At 45.0% G+C, this 19,762-nt stretch overlaps 1 protein-coding gene across 1 annotated transcript in view; it reads left to right on the top strand.

The window, feature by feature from the left end:
- Nucleotides 1–19,762, top strand: part of APCDD1L (APC down-regulated 1 like) — a 47,740-nt gene that overhangs the window by 20,159 nt on the left and 7,819 nt on the right. The window lies entirely within an intron of this gene.

Here is a 19,762-nt window from a genome sequence, read left to right on the forward strand (position 1 = left end):
CTCCTCCTGCCCCCTATCCCTCCCAGCATCACAGTCTTTTCCAATGAGTCAACTCTTCACATCAGGTGGCCAAAGTATTGGAGTTTCAGCTTCAGCATTAGTCCTTCCAATGAACACCCAGGATCTCCTTCAGAATAGACTGGTTGGATCTCCTTGCAGTCCAAGGGACTCTCAAGAGTCTTCTCCAACACCACAGTTCAAAAGCATCAATTCTTCGGTGCTCAGCTTTCTTCACAGTCCAACTTTCTTCACAGTCCAACTCTCATCTATACATGACCACTGGAAAAACCATAGCCTTGACTAGATGGACCTTTGTTGGCAAAGTAATGTCTCTGCTTTTCAATATGCTATCTAGGTTGGTCATAACTTTTCTTCCAAGGAGTAAGCATCTTTTAATTTCATGGCTGCAGTCACCATCTGCAGTGATTTTGGAGCCCCAAAAAAGAAAGTCTGACACTGTTTCCACTGTTTCCCCATCTATTTGCCATGAAGTGATGGGACCAGATGCCATGATCCTAGTTTAACATTTGTCAACTGTATAAAATTTGTAATCTCACATGATTTTTTTCTCATTTTCAATCAATATGTACTTTTATGCCGATTTTGAATTTTTGTATAAATTTGCACCGCTTTTCTTCGGAGGGTCTTGAAAATTGAATAAACTTCAGGCTTCACAAAACCTGGATCTGCCCTGTGTGGACAAAGGGCCACAGAGGAGCTTGGGGCTGCCCTTTCCTCCTGCTTTTTGCAGGAGATTTAGTAACATCAGAATGATCTGCCTCTTTAGCCTTTAGTGGAACTCTTTTGTACAAACATCCTAGCCTGGGTCTTCTGTTTATTTGGGGGATAGTGGTAAATTAGTGTTCAATTTCTCAGTTATAGAACTATCCATGTATATATACCAGTATGTATAAATACTAGATCATGGATTCTTTTAATGAGACATAGATGATTTATATTGTTGTTGGATCAGAAGCTTATTTTCAATATTGCTGCAGGGTCTGTAGTTATGTCCCCTCCCAGTGTTATTAATTTCCCTCTCATCTCTCCCCACCCAGCCACTATGCTGCTCTTTCTTTCTTTTTCTGATCAGTCTTACCAGAGATGATTCCCATTTATTAAGGATTTTAGAGAATGAACTTGAGCCTTGTTGATTGTCTGTTTTCTATTTTCTCAATATCTGCTTTCTTTTTTTATTATGATTATCTCTTTCCTTTATTTTTCTTTGGAGTTACCCTACTTTTTGTGCTCTACCTTTTTCAGTTGGATAAATATCTTTAACTTGGAGACTTTCTTCTTTTAAGTATAAGCCTATAAGCTTACTTTGAAAACTTGCTTTCTCCACATATGAAATGTGTTTTTATAGGGACTGTTTTCTCTTTTTGCTCAGTTCTAAGCTCTATTTCTTTATTTTATTTGTATTCCTTAGTTGATGTCTGAGTGTTTCAGAAGTATTTTAAATTTACAAACACAGATTTTTTAAATTGTTTTTATTTCTGATTCTTCTTTTATTTTGGTTATAGAAGTGTCACCTGTATGATACCAGTCCTTTGAATTTGTTGAGACATTCTGTGGCCTCATATGGATCAGCTTCTGTAAATGTTCCATGTGTGCTAAAAAAAAAAAAAAAAAAAGGTGCATTCTCTAATTGCTTGGCACAGTAATAATTGCATATATACATTTAAACAATACATACAAATGTGCACAGGTACATGTATATGTGTACTGTACACACATCTGTATAAAATGAATTATGTTTGTTGTGTTTTTTAAAGTCTTATTATCATAACATTACTACTCTTGTCTGCTAGACCTATACATAATTGAAAGAGCTGTGCTAAAGTCTTTCATTAAGATGATGGATTTTTCACTATCTCCCTATATCTGTAGCAATTTGTGCTTTGTGTATTTTGAGGCTGTTTTATAGTCATATCTTCCTGGAAGATTGGATCTTTTATGGAGTGATCACTATCCTTAACAATGCTTTTTCTAGTAATCCTATTTTATCTGATATCAGTTTCCTTTTATTTTGTATTTGGTAAGGACTCTCAATTCTGTTAACTTTCAACCTTTCTGTGTCTTTACACATCAAGTATATAAATAAAATAAAGCAGGAGTTTTAAACATCCAATTTAATAGTGTCTGTTAAGAGGTTAGTAAATGAGATTTGTTTTATCATATTTAGTTTTCAAAAAAATTGTGCTTTATATTTTTTTTCCCCTATTTTCTCTAAACAAGGGTTTTAGGTTTTTTTTAAAAATAAGGTTGGGTTCTGTTTATACCATTTTTTCTTTCTTCCAATTTAGAAGTTATATAATACTATTTATTATTTTAGTGGCTACTTCTGAAATTATAGCATCTTAATATCTTAATCTTTTTCCTGATAGTACAAAGAATTTAGAACATTAACCTGATCATTTCTTCTCCAAATTACATGTTACTATTTTCCAGTAATTTTGTTGATGTCCTTTTTTTAACTACACAAAATTACAGATCATCAGTTTATTCAGTTTTTTTTTTCAGATTTACAACATTTTCAAGTTCTTTGTTCATTATATCTTCTTAAAAATCAGACCTTCCTTCATCATAAATTCCTTTGCATAGAAGATCATTTCATACAGTCATAAACATTCTTAGTATTGTTTATCTGAAAGTGTCTTTGTTTCATCCTTAATCTTGAAGGGTTGTTTGGCAGGGTCCAAAAAAGATCTTCACAACCAAGATAATCACGATGGTGTGATCACTCACCTAGAGCCAGACATCCTGGAATGTGAAGTCAAGTGGGCCTTAGAAAGTATCACTACGAACAAAGCTAGTGAGGGTGATGGAATCCAGTTGAGCTATTTCAAATCCTGAAAGATGATGCTGTGAAAGTGCTGCACTCAATATGCCAGCAAATTTGGAAAAATCTGCAGTGGCCACAGGACTGGAAAAAGTCAGTGTTCATTTCAATCCCAAAGAAAGGCAATGCCAAAGAATGCTCAAACTACCGCACAATTGCACTCATCTCACACGCTAGCAAAGTAATGCTCAAAATTCTCCAAGCCAGGCTTCAGCAATACGTAAACAGTGAACTTCCAGATGTTCAAGCTGGTTTTAGAAAAGGCAGAGGAACCAGAGACCAAATTGCCAACATCCGCTGGATCATGGAAAAGCAAGAGTTCCAGAAAAACATCTATTTCTGCTTTATTGACTATGCCAAAGCCTTTGACTGTGTGGATCACAATAAACTATGGACAATTCTGAAAGAGATGGGAATACAGACCACCTGACCTGCCTCTTGAGAAACCTATATGCAGGTCAGGAAGCAACAGTTAGAACTGGACATGGAATAACAGACTGGTTCCAAATAGGAAAAGTAGTATGTCAAGGCTGTATAGTGTCACCCTGCTTATTTAACTTCTATGCAGAGTACATCATGAGAAACACTAGGCTGGAAGAAGCAAAAGGTGGAATCAAGATTGCCGGGAAAAATATCAATAACCTCAGATATGCAGATGATACCACCCTTATGGCAGAAAGTGAAGAGGAACTAAAAAGCCTCCTGATGAAAGTGAAAGTGGAGAGTGAAAAAGTTGGCTTCAAGCTCAACATTCAGAAAACTAAGATCATGGCATCTGGTCCCATCACTTCATGGCAAATAGATGGGGAAACAGTGGAAACAGTGTCAGACTTTCTTTTTTGGGCTCCAAAATCACTGCAAATGGTGACTGCAGCCATGAAATTAAAAGATGCTTACTCCTTGGAAGAAAAGTTATGACCAACCTAGATAGCATATTGAAAAGCAGAGACATTACTTTGCCAACAAAGGTCCATCTAGTCAAGGCTATGGTTTTTCCAGTGGTCATGTATGGATGTGAGAGTTGGGCTGTGAAGAAAGCTGAGCACCGAAGAATTGATACTTTTGAACTGTGGTGTTGGAGAAGACTCTTGAGAGTCCCTTGGACTGCAAGGAGATCCAACCAGTCTATTCTGAAGGAGATCAGTCTGGGTGTTCATTGGAAGGACTCATGCTGAAGCTGAAACTCCAATACTTTGGCCACCTGATGTGAAGAGTTGACTCATTGGAAAAGATTGTGATGCTGGGAGGGATTGGGGGCAGGAGGAAAAGGGGACAACAGAGGATGAGATGGCTGGATGGCATCACCGACTTGACGGAGAAGAGTTTGTGTGAACTCCGGGAGATGGTGATGGACAGGGAGGCCTGGAGTGCTGCGATTCATGGGGTCGCAAAGAGTTGGACACGACTGAGTGACTGAACTGAACTGGAAAAAAAAGAATCTAGATTGATGGCTCTTTTCTTCTCTTCAGTATTCTGCAGATTCAAGTGTTGATTTGTTTTTAGTAATCCTGCTTAGTATTCACTGTCCTTCTGGGTACCAGTGATTTGGTTTCTTTTATCACTTCTAGAAAATATTGAGACATTTTTTTCCTTTACCTATTGCTTGTTCTATAACTTTCTTTTCTCTCCTTCCAGGACATATTATTTAGGCTTTCTCATTATAGCTGCTATGTCTAGTAAAGCCTTTTAAAGTTTTCAGCCCCCTCTCTTTCTTTCCTGAATTTTGGTTAATTTCTTTCCATCTATTTTCCAGTCCACTAATTCCTTTTCCAACAGTATCTAATCTACCCCATGATCTAAGTACTAAGTTTTTATACCAACAAGTACATTATTTTATTTCTTAAAGTTCCATTTGATTCTTTTTTGAATCTGGTCATTTCTATAGGTTCATGTCTGTTGTTCATTTTTTTAATTCCATATTTTACTTCATTAAATATTTCATACATACTTTTCCTTATTATGTGACAGTAACTCCAATATCTGAAGCTCTTGGTATGTTAGCCTTTTCTTTCTGCTAACTCTTACTCCATAGTGGGTTGTTTACTATGTATTTGGTGATCTTAAACTGGGACATCACGGAAAATTTTGGAACCTAAAATGATCATGCTTTCCACAGGAGAGTATTCATATTTACTTCTCCTAAGTGTCAAGGGGCACCAACAACCCTGTAAGTCCTGGTTCCCTGCCCCTCAGTGCTGACGTTGGCGTCTGCCCTCAGTAGAGTCTCCACAGGTCCCACTTCAGCTCATTCAGGGGACCAGGGAACTCAGAGGCTTCCCTAAATTCAGGTGAGAAATGATGGCTTTACCCAGAGTGGTGGCAATACGAATAAGCATAAGAGTATGAATCCATATCAGTGGAGTAACTGCTTATTAACCTGTGCCCCTTTATTTAGCAGTATTTTATAATCACACACACACACAAATATGTGTTTGGCCACAAACTTTCATTAGCTTCTAATTTCTCTTCCATTGTTCATATGTTAGATTTGCAAAAAGGGAAAAATCTGATAATATCCAGTGTGGTCAAATGTGTTAAGGACATAGATACTTTCATATACCACTGATGGAAGGTAAATTGAAATGGCATTTTTAAAGTGCAATTTGGTCAAATCCTATCAACATGTTAAATGCACATACAAATTTGTTAGGAATTTCTCTAAAAGCCATCCATAAAATTTATACCAAGATATATTAAAAGGATGTCCAACATGTTGTTTTATGTTAAAAAAAAAAAAAAAACTGACCACAATCTAAATAACTATCTGCAGCGGATTGGTTAACTAAATCAAGATTCATCTATATAATGGAGTAATGTTTTGTCTTTTCCACAAAGAGAGAAGGCCAAGATGGAAAGATAGCCCCAATAATTTAAGTGTAGAAGGCAAAATGCAGAACAATGTGTATAGGAAGATTGCATTCATAAAAAAAAAATTAACAGCCAAATAAAAAAAATTTACATTTATATGCAGAAATTGGCATGAATGCATTTTCTGGGAGGATGCACAAGAAACTGTTAAAATGATTCACTTTGGAGGGAGCAACCAGGGCTTCAGGGTAGAAAGCAACTTTCACTTTCCATTTTACACCTTTTTTATACATCTTGAAAATTCCGCTGCAAGCCACATATTGTTTTGTTTGAAGAGTTTAGCCTGTTTTTATTGGACTCTTCTTGATTAGGACACCACTTTCCCTGGTTATTACCTCTTCTGTTTGTGCCATTTCATCATTTCTTCAGATTCTTCCTTCAAAGACTTCCTTCAAATTCCCTCCAGTCCTAAAAGGCCAGCCTTCCTCAAAGATTTCCAAAATCCATCATTAACTTAAAAACATAGATTTCATATAATATACATAGTATGGTCCTATTTTGTTTCATATATATAATATGAAAACACATATATATATATATATATGTTATAGTTATGATAGCTCAGTTGGTAAAGAATCCACCTGCAATGCAGGAGACCCTGGTTCAATTCCTGAGTCAGGACGATCTGCTGGAGAAGGAATAGGCTACCCACTCCAGTATTCTTGGGCTTCCCTTGTGGCTCAGCTGGTAAAGAATCTGCCTGTAATTCAGGAGACCTCGGTTCAGTCCCCGGATTGGGAAAATTCCCTGGAGAAGGGAAAGGATACCCACTCCAGTATTCTGGCCTGGAGAATTCCATGGACTGTATAGTCCATGGGGTCCCAAAGAGTCAGACACGACTGAGTGACCTTCGTTTTCACTTCACTTCCATATATATATTTTGAATATGCATGCAAGTGTGCAAAAAGAAAAGTCTAGAATGATTTATTCATTCATTCAAGAAAAATGTATTGTGCGCCTGCCATGGGCCAGACATTGTGGTAGAGGATCAAAGGGGACCAGGGTCCCTGTGCTCAGCTCTCTTGATAACACAGACGCTAGAATTCAGGGAGTCACCTGCGTACCAGCAGGTTAATGGCAGTGTGTTCTGTGTGAGGTTATGTGGGTGAGCTTTTACATCACCTTCATGCTTTTCTGTATCTTCTGATTTATTTATCTATGTGTTTTTTGCCCTGTGGAGGGCATGGAAGAACTTATATAAAAATAATAATTAAGCCATAAAACTCAATCTATCTATCCCTTTGGTCTTCTCTCTTCTCCAAACCCCTACACTCATCAGTACAATCACTGAGACATTGATGCTAAAGCTTTTTTTCGTCTGGATATCAAATATAAGTGGGTGTCTCGTGTTGTATCTGCCACTCTACTCATACACAACCTGCTCCCGGCGCTTCTGCATCTCCGGCAGGGATGGGGCGGGAGTGGGGGCCCCTTGGCCCCTGCCTGGCCCTTCTAGCAGGGTGGCTTGCCCTGGGACTCTGCCTCTGGCTAACGTGACCTCTGTCCTCGCCCCATGTATGTGCTGTGGACAGGTGTGTGGCCGAGCCAGCTCCTCATGGCTGGCTCTTCCTGGATGCCCTGCCGGCTCCTCAAATGACACACGCCCAAAATGGAACTCTCCCCAGGCTCCCTTCTCAGGAATGGACCCTCAGACCCGTTTCCCGGCTGGGAACCCACACAGCCACACTCCCTTCTCCCTATCATCACCCCACATCTCAGCCGCCCTGGCACCTCCTCCTGAGAACCCCTCTTCCCCAGCCTCACCTTTGTGCTGGGATTTGAGGTGGTCTCCCACGGGTCACTGTGAGCCGCCCCACCACCACCGCATACACTGGACCATCCTGACCACAAGCCAGCAGAGCCTTAGCGCTTCGGTCCCCGGCCACTGTCACTGTGAGCCACCAACAGCAGTTGGTCACATCTGATCCTTCTGTCCTATAATAGGGTCAACCTTTCTCTCCAAATCAACTAACTCGTTTTCACTTATTTTTAAAATTAATCTATGCTTCCCTGATTGCTCAGAGGTTAAAGCGTCTGCCTCCAATGCGGGAGACCCAGGTTCGATCCCTGGGTCGGGAAGATCCCCTGGAGAAGGAAATGGCAATCCACTCCAGTATTCTTGCCTGGAGAATCCTATGGAGGGAGAAGCCTAGTAGGTTACAGTCCACGGGGTTGCAAAGAGTTGGACACGACTGAGCAACTTCACCTTCACCTTCACCTTAAAATTAATCTATCCTTGTATGCTTTAGCCTCGTGCTAACAAAACTCCAGGCTGGATGTGTCAGTTATCAAGCTGAATCGAAATAAGACAGGTAAACTTCAAAGGTAAACTGTCCATCACCTACCCCTGTGCCACCCAGGTGGGCACAGTGCCCTTGGGAAAGCATGCCTTTCAGAATCCCCACTGGCTCTCCTCCCGCCCCGGGGCTTCCTCACTCCCCCAGGGTGAGGGCAGGCAAGCCTCCATGCAGCTCCTGCTGCTCCCTGCCTCTCCACCTCCTGCCCGCCGGCTCTATGTGCTCTCTGCCTGGGGACTAATGACTTCCTGCTCAGCCGGCTTGCTTTTCACACCTCCCCACCCCTCCAGCCTCTGCCCAGGGCCCATTACGGCCCTCTCCACACATCTAGCCGCTCCTGCTCCAAAACTCTCAAGGAGCACGGAGGCAGCAAGGCTCCTCTTGGCAGACGGGACCAGAACACCAACCTCTGTCTCCCTGGCGCAGAACATAAGGTCGCGTAGCCCCTTGTCGAAGCACCTTTGCCATCCCATGGCTGGGCACTTGGTAGGTGCAATGTGGCTCAGAGACCTGGGCCTGTGTGTGAACTTGGAAGGACTGTGGGGTTTGCAGGGAACACAGTTGGTTTGGACTTGGGGCCTTTCCACCCACCAACTCGTGTGACAGAAGCTAGACACTCTCAGGCACTCCTTTTTGGAACCTCTGTTTCCTTGTGTGTGAAATGTGGGCAACCCCAAGACCTACCCCAAAGGCTTGGTATGAGGACCCCACAGATAAGTAAACGTGGGTTCTGCATACTCTAGAGCTACAGGAAACCTGTGTCTTGTTGTCAGTATGGTAACTAGACGCCCAAAATTTAATCCACTGTGGTCACCCAGGTAGCCCTGCTGTGTCCCCTGGGTGAGCTGGGAGCTCCCTCCCCAGGATGCCTCCCTGGGATGCGAACCCTTGATCCAGGGTGGCAAGGGAAGGTAAGAATTACAAGCCTGTTTACTTAACATTTAGGAGGCCAGCACATTTCCTGTGCCTTGCCTGCAACTCTTAAGCCAATATTTACGTCGTCTTTGGGATTCTATTTGTATGGTAATTTAAAAATAGGGTTCGGACTTACAGCTCACCTTTCTCCTGAAACTCTGAAAGCACATTAATTTTCTAGACAGTAAAATAATGCAGTAATTAAATATTACCATTTCTTTTAAAAAATAAAATCTGGTAATGCCTAACAAAATGGGTTTTTCAAAACATGATGTAGGTTTTCTCACAAAACTACACCCCCGGGAAATTCCTGATTTTGAATGTATGGAAGAGACCATGAACTCCATCTCAACACAATGTAAGAAAAATTGACTTCTTAAATTGCAATAATTTTCTTGCATTTAAAATCTCCATGCTTCCCAGCTTGGCTGACCCAAAGGCCCTCCCATGTGCGTCTTTGGGGAAAGGCCGAGAGGAGCTGGGATGGTTTGTTTGATTGTTTATGAAGCTTCCCGGACCCCTTTCTCACGGTTCCAAGTTGGAGCGTTTGTTCTGCCTTGCAAACTTCTTCCAAAGGAGGCCAAGCTTGGTGACCCCGTGACCCTCACCCTTGGGTCTGCAAATGAGTTCTTGGTAGGAGTGGAGCCCAAGATTCCCCCACGTGGAAGAAGGCATGGGCCCCCTAGTCGGCCTTCCAAGGGCTCCTTCTCCACCAGCGCCAAGGTGGGCGGAGAGAGTCCCTGGCCCTCGGCTGAACGCCAAGGCTGGAGGAGACGGTGCTGGGTTTCAACCGAGGCCGCCCAACCGCCCCAACCAAAGCTCAAGAGGGCCCCCTTGTGGACACTTCCAAGAACAGCCCCGTACGTGGTGTACTTCCCCCAACGCCGGGGGCTGCGACCCGGGACCCCCCCACACCTCCGCACCGCTCTCAGACCCAAAGGCACCCAAGAGGCGACCAACAGTCTCCATTCCTCTCTCCTCGAAACCTAACTATTTCCGTGAGACAGGAGGACTCTTGGCCCCTCCAGGCAAGACCTGGTGGACAACCAAGCTTCCCAAGGTGCCTCCCCAAGGTCCTTTGTCCTGAGCCTCTTTGCGGGAGTCTTCACGGCCGAGGACACAACGTCTTCTTTCTTACTGAACATGTCAAAGCCTTGTGATTGCCTTGCCAAATTCCTGTCCTATAGAACAATGGAACCTTCAGTCTTCTGCCAGGAGAGCGAACAAGGATTCGATGCAACTGGAGACTTCTAGACACACGTTCTGTTTCGCAAACACTGACTTGTAACTACAGCCCTCAGGGCAGCGCTAGAATGCTCGGTGAGACCCAGGCAGGTTCAGAAGCCGGGAGAGATCTCACGCTCCAGCACCCCACCCCATGCCACTTATTACTCCCCTCAAAGCACAGGGCTGAAATTTGGTATCTGTGGAGAGTATGGACCAAATTTGGTATCTGCTGCATGCATGCCCAGTCATGTCCGGCTCTTTGTGACCCCATAGACTGTAGCCTGCCAGGCTCCTCTGTCCCTGGGATTCTCCAGGCAAGATCACCGAATTGCCATTTCCTCCTCCAGGGGATCTTCCCAACCCAGGGATGGGACTCACATCTCATGTCTCCTGCATTGGCAGGTGGGTTCTTTACCATTATCGGCACCTGGGAAGACCCTTCGCTCCCCACTGCAGTCACCCAGCAGTGGCTGGGACAACCCCACCCCAGAGGCTCTGGGCCAAATGTCAGGCATTCTCTTCCTGGGGTCGTCAGCCACTTTTCCCTGAGAGAAGGCAGGTGCTGGTGAGGGTGAAGCAGGAAATTTGGTATAAATTATGAATATCTACAGGGCCAACGTGCAGATCTGGGAACACAGGCACTCAAGTCGAGCTCAGGAGGACATGTGTCCAAGACACCAGAACATCTGGGTGAAAGAGGAAAAGCTCCCATGAATCATCCGGACGCCTTGGCTGTTTGGAAGCTGCTGGACCTTGGCTGGGAATTCCCAGTTTTCATCCGGGTAGAAGACCCGGCCAGAGAGAGGAGTGATTAGCATTATCATGGGGCTCAGGGAGTTTTGATGGGAACGGTTTTCGTGCTGGAACATTCCTAAGCAAACAAACAAATTAAAAAAAAAAAAAAAAAAACCTGGCTGATGAGCCAGGCCTGGTGGGCCAGACTCTGTCTCCCAAATCCCCCCTTCCCTTCCCATCCCATGATCTCTGCATTTTCTCTCCACTTAGCAGGAAACACTCAACACAGGCCTTGGGGAGAGATCTACGTGGTCAGCCAGTCCTCTCGACAACATGTTTTCAATTTTGGAAACACAAACATAATAAAACAGTCGCCTTCTCCAAGCAGCACCTATAACGTCCACCTTTTCCAACGATCACTTGGTCCAGCCCAGGCTCGAACTTTTCATGGGAAACAGGGTAGATAGTGACAAACCAAGTACGTTCCTTCCACAGCCTTTCAACACACTGACATCTGAGTCTGAGGCCCTCCTGCATCTCAGAAGCTCAGAATCTGTTTTCCTAGGCAGATTACTGCTAGGGAATCCCTCCAGAATTTCTGCTCCCTCAGGAGGGACCATGTCCTGAGGGAGCAGAAAGTTGCTCCCTCAGGACAACTTTAAACTCTCCAAACTCGCCATGCAAAGGCAGGTACATTTCTCAGTCCTGGGGAGCTGCAGGGCTGGGGAAGCTGAGTGTCCTTTTTCTAGAGCATGCCATTTCTGAGTTTCCCAAGAATACAAAGTCTATCTTGCCCAACCCCTCCCCGACAACGCCCCTTCCCACTGGCCTTGAAGGCAAGACCCTCAGATCAGATGGATAATGAGATTCAATTAAGGCCAAATGAGGGCCATATGAGGGGTGTGAGGGCTGGCCGTCCACAACAGAGGGGGAAGTTTAGGCTCCTTAGAATTCTCTAAGTTTGTATTCATATTTCTGTGACTTGCTGGTGCTGTCACCGCATGTCAATCTGTGACCTTCTCAGGGGAGTTTAAATGGAAACCTTGCGTGGCTTTTGTGCCGTGGCTGCCTTGCAAAGCACGTCTTTTGCTGTAGCAACGTGGTGACGGCTGCCATCTCAACAGCCGGTTTCTGAAGCTTGTTGGCCAAACATCCTCTGTGTGCTGTTGCACGCCAGCATTTCTCAGTGTGTAAAGGGCGGCCGCCTCTAATCAAGAGAGGTTATTTTGGGGTGGGGATTTTTATTGAAAACGTGCATAAGCTTCCAAGTACAGACATTCTAGGTGAATTACCTCAAGCTCAGGATTTTGAAATAAACCAGAGGGTTTCAGATTTTTTTTCTTAAGCAAGAGAACACTTTTTTCAAAGCAGATCTTAATTAGCCTCCCAGGACATAAACCAGAGCAAAGGGTGAGGGGCCGGCGTGGGCTGAAACAGAAGGTGAGAGGCCAGGGTCCCACTTACTGGGTCTCCCCTTCTCTCCTGAATAAAACATCTCTGGTTTTCAGAAACTAGCTTGAAAACCTCTGATACAGTGAAATTTGATGCAGACATCTCTGTACTATCCAGTACAGCAGCCACTGGCCACATATGGCCCCCGAGCCCTAAAATGTGACCCATCTAAACTGAGCTGTGCTGGAGTGTAAATGTACACCCGACTTCAAAGACTTGTGTTTGAAAGAGTGTATAAAATATCTAACTGCTAGTTTTCGTATTTATACGTGTTGAATTTATTACAGACACTATTGGGTCTGGATAAAATATTGTTAAAATTAATTGCACCTGCTACTGTTTGGCTTTTTATTATGTGTGACTCACAGTGTGTGTCTATTGAGCAGTGCTGTGGAGCCAGGTTGGAGCCTGCCCTGGGATGAAGAACCGTATCAGGGTCCTAGTTTTGCGGGGCAGGCCCCAAGGATCAAAAAAGGCTTTAAAGCCAAGGAGCTAGCGTCAGGTGTTTATGCCAGATCTGGCCCATCCTCAAAACTCTCGGCAGGACTTGAGACTCAGACTTAAATCTCCCTTTGACCACTTCTCTTTCTTTCCTCCCTGCTTGGATAAACCAGGGTCCCCTTCCTGCTGGGAACTCCCTTACTATCCTTCTTCTCTCAGCCAGATTCTTAGTGATCCCAACAGCTGCAAGCCTTCTTTTTCTTCACTTCCATTTCAAGCCTGACCCTATTAGCCACACACATGATGGAAATCACCAGCCAATTTTTAGGAGGGGAAGCCCCAAGGGATGGGAGCAGTGTCAACAAGGAATTTATGGGCATTGATCTCATGGAGCATGAGTCATTCATTCATCCATTCAACTAAAAGCAGCAACCACAACCAGCATTTACTGAGTGCTTACTATGTGAAGGCATTGTCCTAAGTGCTGTCCATGTCTTGACACAATAGATCTTTAGCATCCACTGGACACTGTCCTGAGGGGCTGGGGAATCAGCAGGGAACAAGAGAGATAAGGGCCTGTCCTCATGGAAAGGAGGGAGAAAGAAAAGAGGAAATAAAGGAAGAAAAGAAGGAAAGAGGAGAGGGAGGGAGGGAGGGAGGGTGGGAGGAGAAAGAGAGAAAGAAAAGAGGGAGGGAGGGAAGGAAGGAAGGGAAAAGAGAAGAGAGACTTGGGGTGCTTAGAGTGACACCTCAGTAGCAGTGAGCACCCAGCACCCAGATCTTGGTTTCTAAATACCATTCTCCAATAAAAGGAACCAGGACACCTTGGAGAAATATGTTCATGAGCCTAGAAGATCTAGTGCCAGAAAGTGAGGACATGCTAAAACAAACAAACAAATAAATAACAAAGACATGTAGAAAAGACCCAGGAAGGAAGTCGATAGTGCTCCCGATGGCCACAGGGATAATTTGAGCTACAGACTAAATAGTGATAGCAATGGATTGTAACCTGTAAAACAAATATCGCTGAGTTCACACTAATACAAATAATAATCGAATAAAGAGATAAGCAGGGAGAACAGAGCATGCTTCTTTATAGCACAATCCCAATCAATAGATTCAGAAAGAAGGGTGGAACTAGCAAATGACCATTTGGAAAACACCACAATTTTTTAACTTGTAAGTAAGAATCATCAATGGTCATCAATAGATGCTAAAATTAGTAGGGGGAGTATAATGACAAACGATATTTGCATGATCTCTAAGTATATCCCCATAAGATAATTAATTACAAAGAGAAAAATAGTCGTTCAACAGATGGCTCCTTAAGTGAGTGGTCAAAGTTAATATCACCAGTGCTTCCTAAAGCAATGCACTGAGAAGGGTGCAAAATCACCTCTTTGGGGTTTGGGCCAAAACCATGTAAACTGAGTGTAATCGTGAAGAAACGTCCAAAAATCCTAAATTGAAGAACACACTTCAAAATAACTGGCCAGTACTCTTCAAAAGTTTTCAAGTTTATGAAAAACAAAGACTCAAGAAGCATTTCTGATTGAAGAACTAAAGAGATATCAATGCGGACTGTGACGGCAGCCATGAAATTAAAAGACACTTGCTCCTTGGAAGAAAAGCTATGACAGACCTAGACAGCATATTAGAAAGCAGAGACATCACTTTGCTGACAAAGGTCCATGTAGTCAAAGCTATGGTTTTTCCCTGAGTCATGTAGAGAAGTGAGAGTTGAACCATAAAGAAAGTTGAGGGCTGAAGAATTGATGCTTTCAAACTGTGGTGCTGGAGAAGACTCTTGAGAGTCCCCTGGACAGCAAGGAGATCAAAACAGTCAATCTTAAAGGAAATCAACTCTGCATATTCATTGGAGCAACCGATGCTGAAGCCAAAGCTCCAATACTTTGGTCCCTGATGCGAAAAGATGACTCGTTAGAAAAGACCCTTATCCTGGGCAAGATGGAAGGCAAAAGGAGAAGGGGGTGATAGAGGATCAGATGGTTAGATAGCATCGCTGACTCAGTGGACATGAATCTGAGTAAATTCCAGGAGATAGTGAAGGACAGGGAAGCCTGGTGTGCTGCAGTCCATGGGGTCACAAAGAGTTGGGCATGACTTAGCATCTGAACAACAAAAAGACCTGACAACTGAATGTGATGTCTGACCCTGCATTGGATTCTGGACCAGAAAGGAAACATTACTGGGACAACTGGTGATATTTGTATAGAATTTGCAGGTTAGGTCATAACATGGGATCAATGTTAATTTCTTGGTTTTGACCATTGTACTATGTCTATGGAAGATGGCAACCTTTGGGGAAATCAGGGATAGTAGAGCTCTTTCTACTGCTTCAGCAACATTTTTATAAGGTATGAAATGATCTCAACTTGAAAAGTCAGAAAATAAAAGTAAATTAGCAACAGTAAGCAGGTAAGTAATTGAGAGAGGTGATGAGTGCTGTACAGGTGAGAAGAGAGGTAGAAAAGAGCAAAAGGGAAGGTTTGACATCAGCCTGCCAGGAATCCCAGTTATGCTGAGGCTGCAGAAAGCGCAGAGCACCCAGCTCAAAACAGAGGGAGGGTGCTCTGGCCAAGAAATAGCTCTGCAGTGGCCCTGAGGCGGGAGAGTCTGCTCATCCCCAGGAACGCACAGTGGAGAAGTATAGTGGGAGCTTATGGATGGCCTTGGAAGACAGCCAATTTTGAAGGGCCCTGGAGATCCTAAGGAAAAGCATGGAATGCTACTCCAAGTGTATTAGGAAGTTTTTGGCCATTGTGTAAATTTCCTTTGAGACACTTATGATTCTTTGAAACTACAATCGGGAGCAAGTCTCCTTGATTAATGCCAGCCTCCCCAAGAGAACAGGAACTCTGGCCATCACGTGCTCCCTTACAAAGCATGTAACAGCCATTCAAGGTTCATGGTAGGGGAGGGCAGAGAGAAGTGAATGGACAAAGGCTATGGTGCTGGGACGCCTGGGTGGCTTGGTATGGGTTGTGAATTGAATTGTGTCTCTAAAAAGACGGTACCAGTAAATGTGACCTTATTTGGAAACAAGGTCTCTGCTGATGTAGATGCAGTCGTACTGGATAAGGGTGGACCCGAACCCAGTGACTGATGTCTTTATAAGAGAGAGGAAAGGGAGGTTTGGCTACAAAGACATAGACACACACAGAGAAAAGACAGTCATGTGAAGACAGAGGGAAAGAGTGAAATGATACGCTTACAAGCCATGGATGCCCTAGGCCCCCAGAAGCTGGAAGAGGCAGGAAGGACCCTCCCTCGGAGCCTCCAGAGAGAGGCAGCCCTGCCCACACCTTGATTTCAGGCTTCTGGTCTCCAGACTGGGAAAGAGTAAAGTCCTGCCATTTGCAGTCCTGTAGCTTGCTGTCCTTGGTTACGAAGGCTCCAGAATGCACAGCCATGGGGGGAAGAGAGGTGATAACCTTGGCCTCTGCCACTCTGTGCACCCCTTCAGGCTGCTGACCACATCTACATATTAAATAGTTGCTTATTAAATATCATTTACTTAAAGTGTTACTTAATTTTTTAAAAATCCAATGCAGACCAAACCCCTTTTAAAACAGCCTTATCTTTGGCAATGTGGGCTGTGAAAGCCTGATTTTGCTACAGTAACAGCCACTGCTGCTGCTTTTTAACACCCTCTAAAATCGATGTGTAACCACTGGAATAAGAAATGCTCACCACTGCACCTAAAATCACCTGGCACACCTCCCAGAACCTCAGAACAAGCCAATTAGGATAGGAAAAAAAAGCGAGTGTTTTTCTTTTGCTTTTTGCCCCCAACAGAAAGATATCTGAAGACCTGATATTTCTCCATCTGCTCTGGCTACGAACCCCACGCCTTCTCTCCCCCACCCCCGCCCCTATTGATCCAGACCCACGCTTTTCATGATCTTTGAAGAAAACAGGACGGTGCACCTGGGTGTAAACCAGCTCCCAAGACTCCATTTTTCATCTGGAAAATGAAGATAATCACGTCCACCTAATAGAAGTGTTGTGAACAGCAGATAAGAAAAGGGCACATATTTTTTATTTTACGAAATACCCCAAATAGGCCAATCCACCGAGACAGAAAGCAGATTAGTGGCTGCAAGGGTTTGAGAGGAGAGAGGTGTGGAGAGTGACTGCTAATGTGTGCAGGGCTTCCTTTTGGGGTGATGAAAAGATTCTGGAACTCGACAGAGCTGATGTTTGCATGACCTGCTGAACATCTTAAATGCCACTGAATTTTAATCGTATGCTTTAAAGTGGTTAAAATGGTAATGTTTATGTTAGGTGTATTATACCCTATTTTATTTGTTAACTGAATATGAAGCACCTGCCTGGGGTAGCCAACTCTCCACCCTCTGAACCTCAGTTTCCTTGTCTGCAAAATGGGGGCACAGACGGAACCTGGGCCATGGGAGGTCTTGCAGATGGTCCGTAGGAATGGCTGGCATGTGGAAGCACTCCATCAGGGTGCCGACCGGCTGCCTCCTGGGTGGTTACAGGGTGAGACCACCTCTCGAGACCACAAAGTACCGGTGCTCAAGACAGGCTCCGAAGTCGTCTTCTCCCTAAGGCCCCAGGCAGGCTCCGCGTGATGTCTGCAGTGCAGCCCACTGCTGGTATTCTGACTCACAATCACACAACAGGCTGGAGCACATCAGAACTGAAACCCCAATAGTCTGGTCTGAGCAATTGGACGCTCCGGATTTCATTCTGCAGGTAATTTCAACAACACGATCTAATTTCAAATGTCCTGCTCTTATGAGTGCAAAAGCAGCATAATTTTTAATTAGTGGGTAAACAGTAAATAATGGATGGCGGCAAGTGGACACCACTGTTAATTAAAAATCCATGGTTGATAAAAATCAATTTGGCCCACGCATTTAACTCCGTCTATCAGGTCCCTGGGAAAAGTCGTGCAAGCCAGCCCATGGCACCATCTGCTTTCCGTTGTGGTTTCCTGAGCCCAGACTTTTCTAGGGGAGAAGAGAGGGAGAGAGAGAAAAGAAATCTATAAACAGCCTCCAAAGCTGGGACTGGAAGCATTTCATGAGTTCATTTCTCATCGGCTGGTTTCATTTTTTGTAACCTTGAAGTTGAAGCTCCGGCCAGGAGGCAGTATCATGCTCCACTCTGAGCTTTTTACCAAGAAGGGCTCCATTTTGTGTTTTGTGTGTACATGTTCTGAATATGGTGAGATTCCACCATATCTCATCATCTCCTGAATTAATTAAACCCCAAATTTTCGCAGAAAAACAAGACAAACTAAAAGACACTTAGTGGGAAGACGGTATCTGAGGATTCATGTCAAAATACAAAATGTTTTTGGTGTCCAAAAAAAAAAAAAAACTAAAATCTTTTTAAGTTAAAAAAAAGAATACCATGTTGTGAAAGCAATGTCTTCCTGGGAGCTCAAGAAGAAGATGTGAAGCGTGGATACCCTTGTGTGTGTATTTCAGCTCCAGACTCCCAATCAGCCTTGCTGGGCGTTTGGCCCAACTCAGGTGCCTCAGCGTCCTGGCTCTGGTCCCCAAAAGACTAGATGTGCCCGAGTGAACACAGAACTACTCTTTCAAGACTCTCCTTGCATGGAGCTACTCTGAGGAGTGCCCCTGACAGCCCTTGGGGCAATCCAAGTGCCCCCTGTCCTTGGGGACAGCGCAGCGCTGGCGCGCCAGCTGTCTGTCTCCATCTCTCTTATTTGGCTGATTGAAGTCCATAAATCAGGTGTAGGGCACAGCAGGAACATACGACGATCCAGTGCTGCAGCGTTTTCACTCATTCATCCCTTCAACCCCTTCCCCTGCCTGTGATTCAAAAGAAGCCACAGTTAAGCTGACAGGCCAGAGCCCACAGCCTGGCTCCAAGCCTGGCTCCATCCCCTGGGGCAGGCCAGGCCCGGGGCCAGCTGAACCCAGTTCACTGAGCCCTTGGCTCTGCCCATCATGGGAAGTCGAGACTAACACCGTTCCCTAGGGTCATTGCGATGGTGAGCTAACGTGTAAAAATATTTATAAAATAACATAAAAAAGATGCCCAGAGTCAGTACCCAGCTAACAGGGGCTGCTGCTGCCTCTTGTCGTCGTCACCATCAGCGTCATTCCAGCTTTCTCAGCCGGTCCCAGGGGAACCCAAGAGTCTCCCAGGGAGACCCCAGACCTCCAGGAAAGTGAGGCCACCATTCTGGCAGGCCAAGGGGGAGCAGAGAGCTTGGGGGGCCCGGAAGACTGCTGCAAATGGGCAAGGAGGGGACCCCAAGCCTCCTGGCCCGAGTGCCTTTCCTGAACCTGGTGCAGTGGAGGGGGAAACACCCTGGGAAGGCTGGCGATGGAGTGGGGCCAGTGGGTTGCAGCGGCTGTAACATTTGGAAGCTGCTCACCACCAAGCTTACAGCCTCCCGCATCTGGGCCATGTCAAGCCCGCCTCTCTGAGTGGGGATGACAGTTTCCAGGGGAATTGCTGCTCTTTAGCAGATGAAGGGCCTGGTGCTCTCACCTCCGAGCCACTCCTAGAAGTGAAGATCTGGCCAGGCCTGTCTGGTCTCCACCAGATGATCATATCTGGCAGGGGAGGAAGGGGTCCCTGGAGACGGTGGGGGTCCGTCTTCCATGAGCCCTCTGAGTCCCCAACCCCCACCCCCACTGCCCCTCTGTTGGCCTCATGCCTCAGCCCGGGCCCTACCACACACATCCTGAGCATCACTGTGTACCCCAGTGCCTTCCTGGTCCACCCATGTCGAGATGGACAATGTCTGGGCCTGGCACCACCGAGAGACCACAAAGGGAGTGGCCGTGAGGGGCAGGTGCAGGTCTGGCTGAGGTCAAGCTGAACCTGGGCTCTTAGGGGAGAGGATGGCAGTCCACTGTCCGGCTCCTCTGTCTGGCTCCTGACTGCCTCCTGCCCCTGGTGCAGGGCCTTTCCACAACTGCCCAGGGGCACTTGGCCACAGGAGGAGGTGCAGGTG

This window comes from Ovis aries, chromosome 13, assembly GCF_016772045.2.
Source record: "Ovis aries strain OAR_USU_Benz2616 breed Rambouillet chromosome 13, ARS-UI_Ramb_v3.0, whole genome shotgun sequence".
In the NCBI taxonomy this organism is placed as follows: domain Eukaryota; kingdom Metazoa; phylum Chordata; class Mammalia; order Artiodactyla; family Bovidae; genus Ovis; species Ovis aries.